This window comes from Pectinophora gossypiella, chromosome 14 (genome assembly GCF_024362695.1).
Source record: "Pectinophora gossypiella chromosome 14, ilPecGoss1.1, whole genome shotgun sequence".
Classification (NCBI taxonomy): Eukaryota; Metazoa; Arthropoda; class Insecta; order Lepidoptera; family Gelechiidae; genus Pectinophora; species Pectinophora gossypiella.
The window spans coordinates 10,794,181-10,806,426 of NC_065417.1; the positions used below are offsets into that span (position 1 = coordinate 10,794,181).

The following is a 12,246-nucleotide window of genomic DNA, read 5'->3' on the forward strand; positions in this document are numbered from 1 at the left end:
CCGGCCATGTCAGTTAATGCCTCCTTAGGCGAACCTACCGTCAGTCAGGTGAAAAAAAACAAGTTTGACGTAAATGTTGACTAAGGGCTTAAAATAGAGGCATGCTATGATTACTGTTTTGAAGTTTGTCCAGCTCATTAAGTTTCGTATTAATTAATAACTACATTAAAAGATTAAATAGCTGTTCATCAAGTTTCTTATTAATTCATAACCATATTGACGGAGCGAATTGCTGTACTTTATTATGTCAAATCGGCCATCATAGCGTGCCGTGAGTTTACATTATTTTGTTCCCTTCATCAACATTAATGTGAGTACCAACCGGTTTATAACGTCCATCTCTTATCAATCAGGACGTCAAATGATCAGTTATAACCAGTGTGTTGATGCAAGTAATTGTTTCCTATGCTAAACATAAGAAACGTGATCTAGTGGTTGAGCGTTGTGCTTACGATCCGGAGGTCCCGGGTTTGAGTCCCGGTGGGAACAAATCACCTGATTGCCCAAAAGTAAGATGATCCGTGCTTCGGAAGGCACGTTAAGGCATTGGTCCCGGTTACTACTTACTGATGTAAGTTAGTAGTCGTTACATGAGTCATGTCAGAGGCCTATGGCGGCTCAGTAATAACCCTGACACCAGGATTTATGGGGTTGGTAATCCACCTCACAATCCACACGATAGAAGAAGAAAATGCTAAACACGTGCGTGAATCTGTCTGTAAAGTTAAGCTAGGCGAAAATTTTACTCCCAAAGGTACGACTTGTAACAGATTATAAATAGCGTTGGTCCATTAGCGAACCCAACCCAACGGACAAGGCTACCAAGTTTGGATACCTACCAACTAATGAGCCATCGAGGGTCAGGCCCTATCCCTTACCTAGCTTCCATCAATTCCCGTCTATGAATAAGGTAACACATTAACACCTAAAACAGTAATTTGTTAGCTTAGTTTTATTTCGTAACAATATTCTACCTCTATTATTCGGGTCATTCGATTTTTAAATTAAGTCGCTGTCTCGGAAAGCTACTCGGTATAGCCTATTGATAGGCCACAGTCGATAGTGTATCGATTTTTTTTTTCAGAGTAAGGTACAATACATATTATACTTACTTAATAATAATTTCGCCAAACTTTTTACAGTGATTTCGATTCTTCTCTTCGATCGTGTGGGTTGTGAGTTGGATTACCAACCTCATCAACCCTGGTGTTAGGGTTACTATGGAGCCACCAAAGGCGCCTGACATGACTCATGTAACGACTACGTACTTACATCAGTAAGTCGTAACCGGGACCAACGGCTTAACGTGCCTTCCGAAGCACGGATCGTCTTACTTTCGGACAATCAGGTGATCGGCCTGTAATGTCCTAACCAAACTAGGGATCACAAAGTGATTTTTGTGATATGTTCCCAACGGGATTCAAACCCAGGACCTCAGGAACCCAGGATCGTGAGCCCAACGCTGAACCACTGGACCACGGAGGCCGTTCGATAGTTCGATAGTTGAGAATCGATTCGATAATTTAAAAAAAAAAAAACAATAGTATCGATAACTCATTTCGAGTAATACAGTCGTTACATAGCGATACTATCGATAGTATTGCTTCTGACTATTGCAAAAACTATCTATAATATCGATAGTATTGTTTATCACTATTGCAAGAACTACCAAAACTATCGATACACAGCACTAACTATCGATCCTATCGATAGTCCTTGCATAAGGCAATTATCGATAGTATCGATAGTATTGGTGTGTAACGATAGTATTGATTTAAATGAGCTATCGGTAATATTGGTTATTTTCAAGGTCTATAATCGATAATTCGGCAACAGGATTATTCGGTCCTCTCAGATTGTGCGCGCGAGCAGCGTTCGAAAAATAATCCGAGAAAAAACTCAGTCCGGATGTACTTGTATATTGAAAACTCAGCTTCATTCGTGCCATTCCTTTAAAAACTAATATCATGAGTCTCCTGTCATATTGTGACAATTTCAACCAATAACAGAGCATCATAATATATCACGACATTGACATGTGTCGTCCAATCACAACACAGCATTGGTTTGCCGTGATGATTGCAGCGCCGATGATAGTCAGACGTTCGCCGGTCCTCAGTATAACATGAGCTGCCCGGAAGAAAAGTATATTTAAACAGTATTACGTGATAAATTCGTACGCGAGTTATTTTAAATTGAATAACTAAGTATTATGATTTCATTTAGTGAACTGTAAACAAAAACTACTTACTTATCTATTTTGTTTTCTACTAAAGCACGTGCTAAGGGCATTGCCTGAGAGTTAAGGAGCTATGATCCTTGCCCACTGTTGGACATGAATCCGAGATAAAGGTAAGATTTTTATATAAGTAATAAGTAGTTTCACAGTCGTTGCAAATATTCTTCACTTTTATCTAATTATTTTATTACTTACTACCCTCAAATGTTTATCTTTGTCGGTACGATGCGGTGTATATAATTCGGGATGATAAGTTTTAGTATGGGACAGATTACGAGACAAATAAATGACTGTTTCTATTGCTTTTTCAAGTATATATGTATAAAATATGATTCCTAGTTTTTATTAGTGATAACTATGTGAACAAATTCACTAACTACTTATGTATTTGTCTACAAAAGGACGTGCCAAGGACATCGCCTGCTAGCTGACGAGCTCTGACCCTCGCCTACTCATGGATATGGAGCGTCGATGTGGTAAAGGTAGGATTTATATATGTTTTTATTGCTTTTATTCACTTATTAGTTCATAAGTCGTTACTTTCTTTGTTCCACGTAAAGACATTATTTTATTATCGCAGTATTTTTAACTTCTACTCTCAAATGTTTATTGGTTTGTCGGTGAAAAGTTTTAGTATGGGACAGACTACGAGACAAATAAATGACTGTTTCTATTGCTTTTTTAAAAGTATATATGTATAAAATATGATTCGCATCACTATTGTGTTTCATTAGTGATACCTGTGTGAACAAATTTACTAATTTCTTATGTCTTTTTCCACAAAAGGACGTGTCAAGGACATTGCCTGCTAGCTGAGGAATTATGAAACTCGCCTACTGTTGGATAAGATCGGAGATGTGATGAAGGTAAGATTTATATATTTATATTCATAGTTTACCGTCTCTAAATTGACTTAATTTTTAAATAAGTATTTTACAACGCAATATCCTGTATACTTATTTAAAATAAGATATTTTAAACACGTACTACTTTTTACATTTCTTTTTCTAAATTTCTAACTTACAACTCGGAAAAATAACTCTAAAATATTTATGTATTTACCCTCTAAATTTAAAAGTAAGTAAGCATTTGAAAAACGACCCTCTTTCACTTTTTTTTCCTTTGCGTCATTAAGTAGTGATGTCTCAGTAATGCTTATAATTTATATTATTAATTTATATTATATAATTTATTTTATTTTATTTTTAAATAGAATGGTATAACATTATCGTTTCAAATTAGATTCAGGCATTTCAGAGGGGATACTTTAAATTGGTTAAGATTTACATTTTAAGTATGTATTTATTGGCCATGTCTCGTTAGTATGATGGTGTAGAACTTGGGTGATAAGTTTTAATATGGGACAGACTGGGTACGGGACAAATAAAACAAACAATATGACTACAATAAACTAAATGACTATTTCTATTGCAAGTATTTATGTATAGAATATGATTTTCATCACAATAGTGATGTCATTTATAAGTGATATGTGATCAAACGTACTAATTATCTATTTTTCAACAGACCACGTGCCAAGGACATCGACTGCTAGCTTACGAGCTCTGACCCTTGCCTACTCTTGGATATGGAGCGGAGAAATGATAAAGGTAGGATTTCTGTATATTCACATATTAGTTCATAAGTCGTTGCAGATATTATTTGTTCCATGTACTACCGTAAAAAACCTTATTTTTATCGCAGTATTTTTTACTTACTACCCTCAAATGTTTATCGACTTTGTCGGTACGATGTGATGTATAGAACTTAGGTAATAATAAGTTTGAGTATGGGACAGACTAGGTAAGGGACAAATAAACATATGACTATTTCTATTGTTTTTTTTTTTAAGTGTTTATGTATGGAATATGATATGCTATTTATTAGTAATATGTGAACGGCTTCAGTGGTCCAGTGGTTGAGAGTTGGGCTCACGATCCGGAGGTCCCGGGTTCGAATCCCGGTGGGGACATATCACAAAAATCACTTTGTGATCCCTAGTTTGGTTTTAGGTTATTACAGGCTGATCACCTGATTATCCAAAAAGTAAGATGATCCGTGCTTCGGAAGGCACGTTGAGCCGTTAGTCCCGGTTACTACTTACTGATTTAAGTAAGTAGTCGTTACATGAGCCATATCAGGGGCCTTTGGCGGCTCAATAATAACCCTGACACCAGGGTCGATGAGATTGGTAATTCACCTTACAACCCACACGATAGAAGAAGTGATGTATGAATAAAGGTACTAACTACTTATTTTTTTTTCTACTAAAGCACTTGCCAAGGACATCGACTGCTAGCTGACGAGCTCTACTCTACGATATGGAGCGGAGACGCGATAAAGGTAGGATTTTTGTATATATTCACATAGTTTATAAGTCGTTGCAGATCTTCTTTTTTCAATATACTGCCGTAAAAATGTATTTTTATCTGATTAGGTATGAACGTACTACCGTCAAATGTTTACCAGCCGTGCGATTCGATGCGATGTATAGAACTTTGGTGATAAGTATTTTTATAGGACAAACAAATAATTGACTATTGAATTGTTTTTTTTTTAAGTGGTTATGTATAGATTCGCAACATTCGAAATAAGAATGCTTTAATATACAATTCATATGAAATATTTTTTGAAAAGTAAACACTACCCGCTCAAACTTTGACTTGGCATCGTAATTTTTTATCAAAGGAATTATTTTGAATATTTTTTTTTATTTCATGATTTTATTTAGATTTTTAATTTCAAACTTCGTTATTTGAAGTACGTGAATACAAAACCTTTTGAAATCCTCTCGGGGTATATTTTTCAGAGCGCAAGAGTTGAAATGAAATTCGAATTATGTCGCGAGTCGTTATATTAAAAAACTTTTCGGCCTCTGAACAAACTCGTATTCATTTCTATTTCGTTCTACATTTCATATTAATAAACGTTGAGCAAACTTCATACCTGGTAGGGCTGCCATACCCACAGGTTATGACTAGGTAAGAAACGTTAAAATATAAAAAACAAAACAGAAAATACCTACCTACTTAACCCTTTTACGGAGAGATCATGGCGACTTCTGCTGATTGAGGCCCTTTTATCTGAGGATGTCCACCACCGTCATTCTAATGAACAACCTCTATACTTTTTGTACCTAATAGTTTTGTGAACATTTTTAAGTGAAGTGTCTTGTGTTTGTGTGTGGCGTCCTTTTAATAATAAACGATTTCTATTCTATTCTATTTAATAAATCAACAACTGGGACACCCTGGAACATTTCACAAACCATAACATTATGAAAGCTTTATCACACTTAGACAGATGTTTCGTCATAACTTTGATTTAATTTTATTGATGAGACTTTGACAATATTAAACTTCAACCTCGATATTAGATAAACAGCTTTCAGGATTATTACTTTCCAACATCAGCTTTAGCCTAGTGCAAAGAGAATTATAATTCACTACGTTTATTAAATGTGTTCCTCTAGTTATTAAAAATAACTTTTGTATACCCTCATTGTTTTAAAAGATAATGTATCTGTTGCAGTTTCATGTCATTTCTTCTACTCAGCCATAACACCTTGCGAAATGACGTTAATTAAAGATAAATAAATATTTACTAAAAATAAAAATGAAATAAAGATTTTACTTACTTACTTACTTACTTACTTACTTAATTCAAAAATGTTACATAGACTTTCAACAAGTTTATCCATGATAATTACGTTGAATAAATGATTCTGATTCTGCGTAGTGTAGGAGTTACAGTATTTTGTATTGCTAGAAAACCTTTTATTATTGAGGTAGTTAAAAAAATACACTTTGTCCTAATTTGACTATGAATATGGAATCCACTGTATTTTTTTACAATACAATACAAATACAAATGCACTTTATTGCACCAAAATAAAAAGAAATAATTACAAAAAGACTAAGTAAATGGCAAATGGCGGGCCTATCTTCTTTTTTATTTCTGAATAAAAAGATTTTATTAATATTATTAAGTACGTGATATCAGCTATTAGAGCATTGATGCAACATTCTGTTTAATATTATTTCACAGTAACGTGCGAATTTAATCAAACCACAGACGACGATATGGCTCACCACCTATCTTGTTGGTCGAACAGAAAGAATTGTGGGTAATTAGTTCATCTTGCGATGGATGTACCTCCGACTACCTCAATTAGGGTATAATCGTGAGCTTAGATTAGGTAATCAATTTAAAAAATAAGCTTAAAAATTAAAACCCGAAAAGTCGCGCTGTATTTAAAAGTATGAAATAAGAAAACATTTCTTCGAAATTCTTATCCGCAAAAATCCTACAAAGAAAAACTTGTGTCCATCTAATAAATGACAACTTGTTTACTTACTTCTTATAACTATTTTAACTCAAAAGGTAGATTAATTCTTTTAAATATTCTTCCTCCCTCAGGCCTTTGTCTGTCTGTTGTCTTAAATTTTGTACCGCACTCACTCAGCGCTCCCCATTTGTCCGGCCAAGTAGTTAATGCCATTTGCGACAAATCTACAACAAGGGACATCACAAAAAAGAACTCCGTGAGAAACGGGACGGTAGGGAGATAATGATAATCTAATCAAAAACATAAATGTGAAATGACAGCCAAATTCAATATTATGATAAATGCCTTGGATGTTGACTTCAACGACAAAAGAAGTGAGATCTAAATAGGTGCATAACATAAGATTATGTATTGCAGCCTAAGGTCTGTCTTGGCTAGTTTTTATAAACCTAGTAATATTACACACGGTGCGGCTCGCCAGTTCTGTTTCTTGAACTTTGCTTAACACGCTACCGCGTGTCTAGATAATTCGTCGCTGACGTCGCAAACAGACATTTTGCAATTGTCAATAAGATACAAATTATTTTAGCAAAAAATTGCAGATATGTCTGTTTGCGACGTCAGCGACGAATTGTATAGGTTTTAACGTAAAAAATCTTCTTACTCTAAAAAGAACAGAGATTTTAATTAAAGCTGCGTATCAGCCATAATCTTACCCATCTCTAAGCGTAAACAACGATAGTCAGGTTTTGTCTCGTAGTTACCGAGGTTGGAAGTAGGCCAAAACAGTGTCGGAACTTCTCAACAGATTATACCTAAACAATCACGCTCTTGCAAACAATATAATTATATTATGTTGCAGGATCTCTTAAGTGTTTTAGGCAGTTTCAGTTTGTGAGTGAGCTAGGGAAATTAGGTGGTTAGGTAACCTATTCGGTGGATTTTACACAAAATAAACACGCACAATTCGCGCGAAATTAATGGACTTTGTCCAGCACTGGGACACCTTCGGCAAGACAAGGTATCCTATTTATGTGTCTCTTAAAACTGCTTTGAATACTAGTGCGACGTAGCCATTATACTTGTACGGTCACGAGTACTGATACGGTTACACTTTGAAACCATGTCCCATTAACTTTTTTGACAAATTAAACCGTAGGTCTCATTCAATGTCAAAATGATAGTGCGACAGGGTTCTAAAGTGGGTACATGATATTGCTCATGACTGTACTACTATGTAAAACTCAGTTTGTTAAGCCTGCCATTACTACAAAATATATATTATAACATAACTTCACGCCTTTATCCCCAAAGGGATAGGCAGAGTACGCTTAACTTGCATCGTAAAAGGTCATGCGTTGGATTCCCGGCTTCGGTAGTAACCATTGATTTCGACTTTATTCACGTTTGGATTATAGATCATTGATATTACGTGGTTTCAAGAATTTGTGCCCGGTTAATGGCAATATTGTCAACCCTTATTATATTATATCTTCTCTCGTGTGGGTTGTGAGATCAATATACGACCTCGTCAACCTTTGTATCAGGGTTATTACTATGTTGCCAAAGTCTCCTAACATGCGCAGCGGTAAACGCGATCGGACTGCGATTGTTGAATTTAAGCAACATTCGCAAAGGCCGGTCATAGGATGGGTGACCACAAAAAAAAAGTTTTCATCTCGAGCTCCTCCGTGCTTCGGAAGGCACGTTAAGCCGTTGGTCCCGGTTGCATTAGCAGTCGGTAATAACCACCAATCCGCACTGGGCCCACGAGGTGGTTTAAGGCCCGATCTCCCTATCCATCCATAGGGAAGGCCCGTGCCCTTGCAGTGGGGACGTTAATGGGCTGGTGATGATGATGATGATGACTTATATAAGGAAATAGTTGCCGGGGCCCACTGCTTGGCGTGCCTTCCGAAGCGTGGATCATCTTACTTTCTGGCAATCGGGTGATCAGCCTGCAATGGCAGAACTAAACTAGGTCCATATTACATGAAACTTAAACATAGCTGGTGAGGAGTGTATTTGTACTAGCAGGCAATTACTTCGAATAACATCGCAATAGCGTCGTAAAAAATAGCTGAGCGAAGAAGTTGCTACTGAACAGACGGAAACAAAAACAAGAAAGATCAAAGAAATAATAAACATTTCATGGTGTGGTTGTAAACACACAGTTCCGGATGACAGTGAGAAAGAAGCGGCGGTAGTCGTACAAATGGCTCGCTCTGTTATTTATTATAGCCCGGTTATTCGCGACTGGACGCTTTTAGTTGTTTCTTCTGCCTCGTGTACCCGCTAATTGCGAACTCATTTCGAAATTAATTTCTTTCCACGAAAGGCGAATGGTATGCACTTCATTTATTGCTCGTTTACTTTGAATATTCTTTAGTTTTGATACTTGTAAAATTGTTTTATGGTTATTAAACAGTTTTATTTAGCTCAGCCCGTACGGTATTTGTTTATTTGGATCAAAATTAGAAATTGAAATTTAAGTACCTTCACCCCCCGTTTTTATTTTAGTGTAATATGCTTAAAAGCTATTCTGCCCAGTATTAAAATATTTCTGAACTAGAAGTTCAAAATACCTACTTGTTATGGTGTGTGCTGCTTAGTTTACCTACCAAGCAAACCCTGGTGTTAGTGTTCTTTCATGAACCGCCTTTCAGCCGCTGATATGGTTCATGTATGTTATGACGACCACTACCATCAGAGATAGTAATGACCGGGACCACCTACGTAGGTTGATAGCTAAGTAACTATTTATTTATTTTCTAGTTTTCAGTGCACATAAAATAAAACCATTTAACTTAAAAAAGTTTTTTTACCTTTTTTTGTTATGTAGGTAGCTTTTATATTGATCTCCCTTTCGATTGAAGGGTACATATTTACTTAAGTAAATATTATTAGTTATATTATTAGTTATTTACTTAATAACTACTTAAGTAAATATGTACCCTTCAATCGATATAAGCATAATTTAGTTTTGCACTAAAATGTTGTTTTTAATATTATTGCAAATGTGCCTTTCTGTATCCATTGTCTTTATTTATGTATCTTGTGTCCATTATGATTAAAAAAGCATTTTAACTATGTATCAATATACATGGAGCCGTGATAGCCCAGTTGGTAGAACGCTTGCCTCTCACTTTAAGGTCGCAGGTTCGAATCTAGCACAAGACTAAAGCAATGATTGTCAAGTTTTATAGATTACTATCTACATGCAAAAAATGGAGATGTCCTTAGAAAGGTTCAGTACGATTTACTCTGAACCTGGGATAGATGGTCCGAGGTCCGAGGTCCGAGGTCCGAGTTCCGTATATCCGAGCTTTTGTTTTCGCTTCATTTATTTATTTCTTAGCACATTTTGTATTTGATAAGTATCTGTTTGTGCAGTGCAGCAGCTTAGGATAACCTCTACTTTGCGCTATGTAATCCTATACTAACCAATACATGACGCTAGGTTGACGAGTAGAATGAGGGATTTTTAGCACATTTTAATGCATACCTAATTAATTATTAACCTAGCCTCACCTTCTTGTCTGGAACGTATTTGAGTAGGGTTTGCGCAGGTTTATTGCTTGGAAATCCACCACATTTCATCTCGGCCAGCGGGGTATTGAGGTAGCATTTCGAAATACGCTACCAGGGTTGCATATTGAACCGACGCTTTGAGTAGCAGAACTTATAAAACCAAAGTGTAATTTTTCCTGAAATATAATGATGCCTACACTTGTTAATCTTACAGTCATGTTATTTTCATCACATGCATCGATATTCAACTCTTATTTCACGCGCAGAACGACACAAGTCTTCCCCATTTTGTCCTCGATTTTCACCAACCGTTCGCACACATTACATTTTTATTACGCCCATATTTTCAATTTCACTACATTTTCCGCATCGGCGACTTCAGAAATCCGCTTGAAATACAACGAATATTTTCAGTTCCAATTGATTCGTGGCATACGACCTCATAAATTCCTTGCATCTTGCACGCATGCATTTCTGATAGCGGCATTATATTACTCTGGTGGTACCATTCCGTAGCGGATATTAGGACATCGCTCAATGTTGTCGTGTCGGTCTTGATATACGAGACTCGGCAGTCGTCGGAATGTCATCGATTCCTTCCAGAACTCTGCTGGCCTCATTTCCTAGGCTCACGTTGGTATGTTACGTTCTACTGTAGTGGGTTTGCTAGAAGAATACTTATTTTTTTATTTGCAGCGTGATTTAGACCATGTAACATTTTACACTCAGCGTTTCACTATCCGTATTTAATATTCCAAGCAAATATTATTATATTTATTACCAAATTAACATTGATTGTATCCCTAGTAAATTATGACGGCATCCTATGTTTTCATTTAAACATACATAAATAAACTTACGGCTATTTCCCACCGGGGAACAGAGACTATGGAATTCCATTTGCTTCGATCAACTTTTTTTTCGAAACCACCAATCAACAATCACCCAATATTTTCCATTCATTCGCTATTCATTGTATTTTCTATCTGTTCTGATTTGTATCATCATGTATATAAATGGGTAGTAGCACGAAATAGACGTTATAAGTACTATTTAGTATTGATTTTTGCATTAACTGATTTTATTATCTGTGTGCCTAAATAAATAAAAAAAACGAAACCTCATCGCAATACAATATGTACGGCAAAGTAATAAATTTTAGCACTATATCGGAATTCTATATGCAAATATGCGCACACGAAATCACAAGGGGAAAATAAAAGAAAGAAGAAACAAAAAATATGATAATCAAATGTACTGAACTCGATGTTATATCAAATGCTCGGAAATCTTGCTTCGACGACAAAGAAAATATATTGCTTTCTCGTTTTCCATATGAATAACATTGATTTTTGGGGAATTCACATTTATTATACTCATAGAAATTGAATCTTACGTGATTTAATACTTTGAGGAATTAATGAGTATTTGTCACCTGATCCCGGGAGCAACGTTTATTTGTTCCAAATTAAAACTAGGTACAAAAAGGCATGTGTTTGCAAACAGAATATTCGTTTTAGGTATAGATAACATAACACAATCATTTTAATTTAATAATAATTACTAAAAAGCATATCAAAAATGCACAAAATATTTCGACTTCAATCGATCCGCACCACAGTTGCGTAGTGGTTGATCGAAGGCAGTCCTGTGCCCAGCAGTAGGACGTATAATAGACTAGTCATATTGTAATATGCAACTGACAAAAAGACGAAACAGCTAATCCAAAACATATTTCCGTCACATACGATCGTCTAATGGCTCCAGTGAAATGATACGAGCAACATTAGGAGAGGAACACAGGCAGACATCCATCTGTGTACACACATCATTAAGACAGGACCGCGAATAACTGACGACGGCATTTAGTGCTCCCGGACTAAGGACGTGTAAAATGCTGCTCAAATTCTGAGATTTTTCCACATCATCATATCTTTAACTACGTAATAGAAGTAAGAAGTTGGAAAGGCCCTAACGCGCATTTTGTATGAGAACCGCTGTCGCCGGTTCAACCCCTCTGTTTTACCACTACTCCTGCAAATAGTTAATTCTACTGCGTTTCAAATTCCATAGCCACTTTACCGTCAATGCATATTTCATGTGATTTTTTCATTACTTTTCGTAAGATACTGCATACTAAAATATATTTTTTTTGATAAAATAGCCTATCATACTAAGGTTTGTAGCT

At 36.0% G+C, this 12,246-nt stretch overlaps 1 long non-coding RNA gene across 1 annotated transcript in view; it reads left to right on the forward strand.

Annotated features, from left to right (window-relative positions):
* The first annotated feature begins 232 nt into the window (after positions 1-232).
* The window catches only part of LOC126372837 (uncharacterized), a 111,231-nt gene continuing 99,217 nt past the window's right edge, over positions 233-12,246 (forward strand). Inside the window, exons 1-5 of the long non-coding RNA XR_007567225.1 lie at positions 233-2,352; positions 2,641-2,721; positions 3,026-3,105; positions 3,767-3,849; positions 4,513-4,582. This is a non-coding gene — a long non-coding RNA (uncharacterized LOC126372837). The remainder of the gene's footprint in view (positions 2,353-2,640; positions 2,722-3,025; positions 3,106-3,766; positions 3,850-4,512; positions 4,583-12,246) is intronic.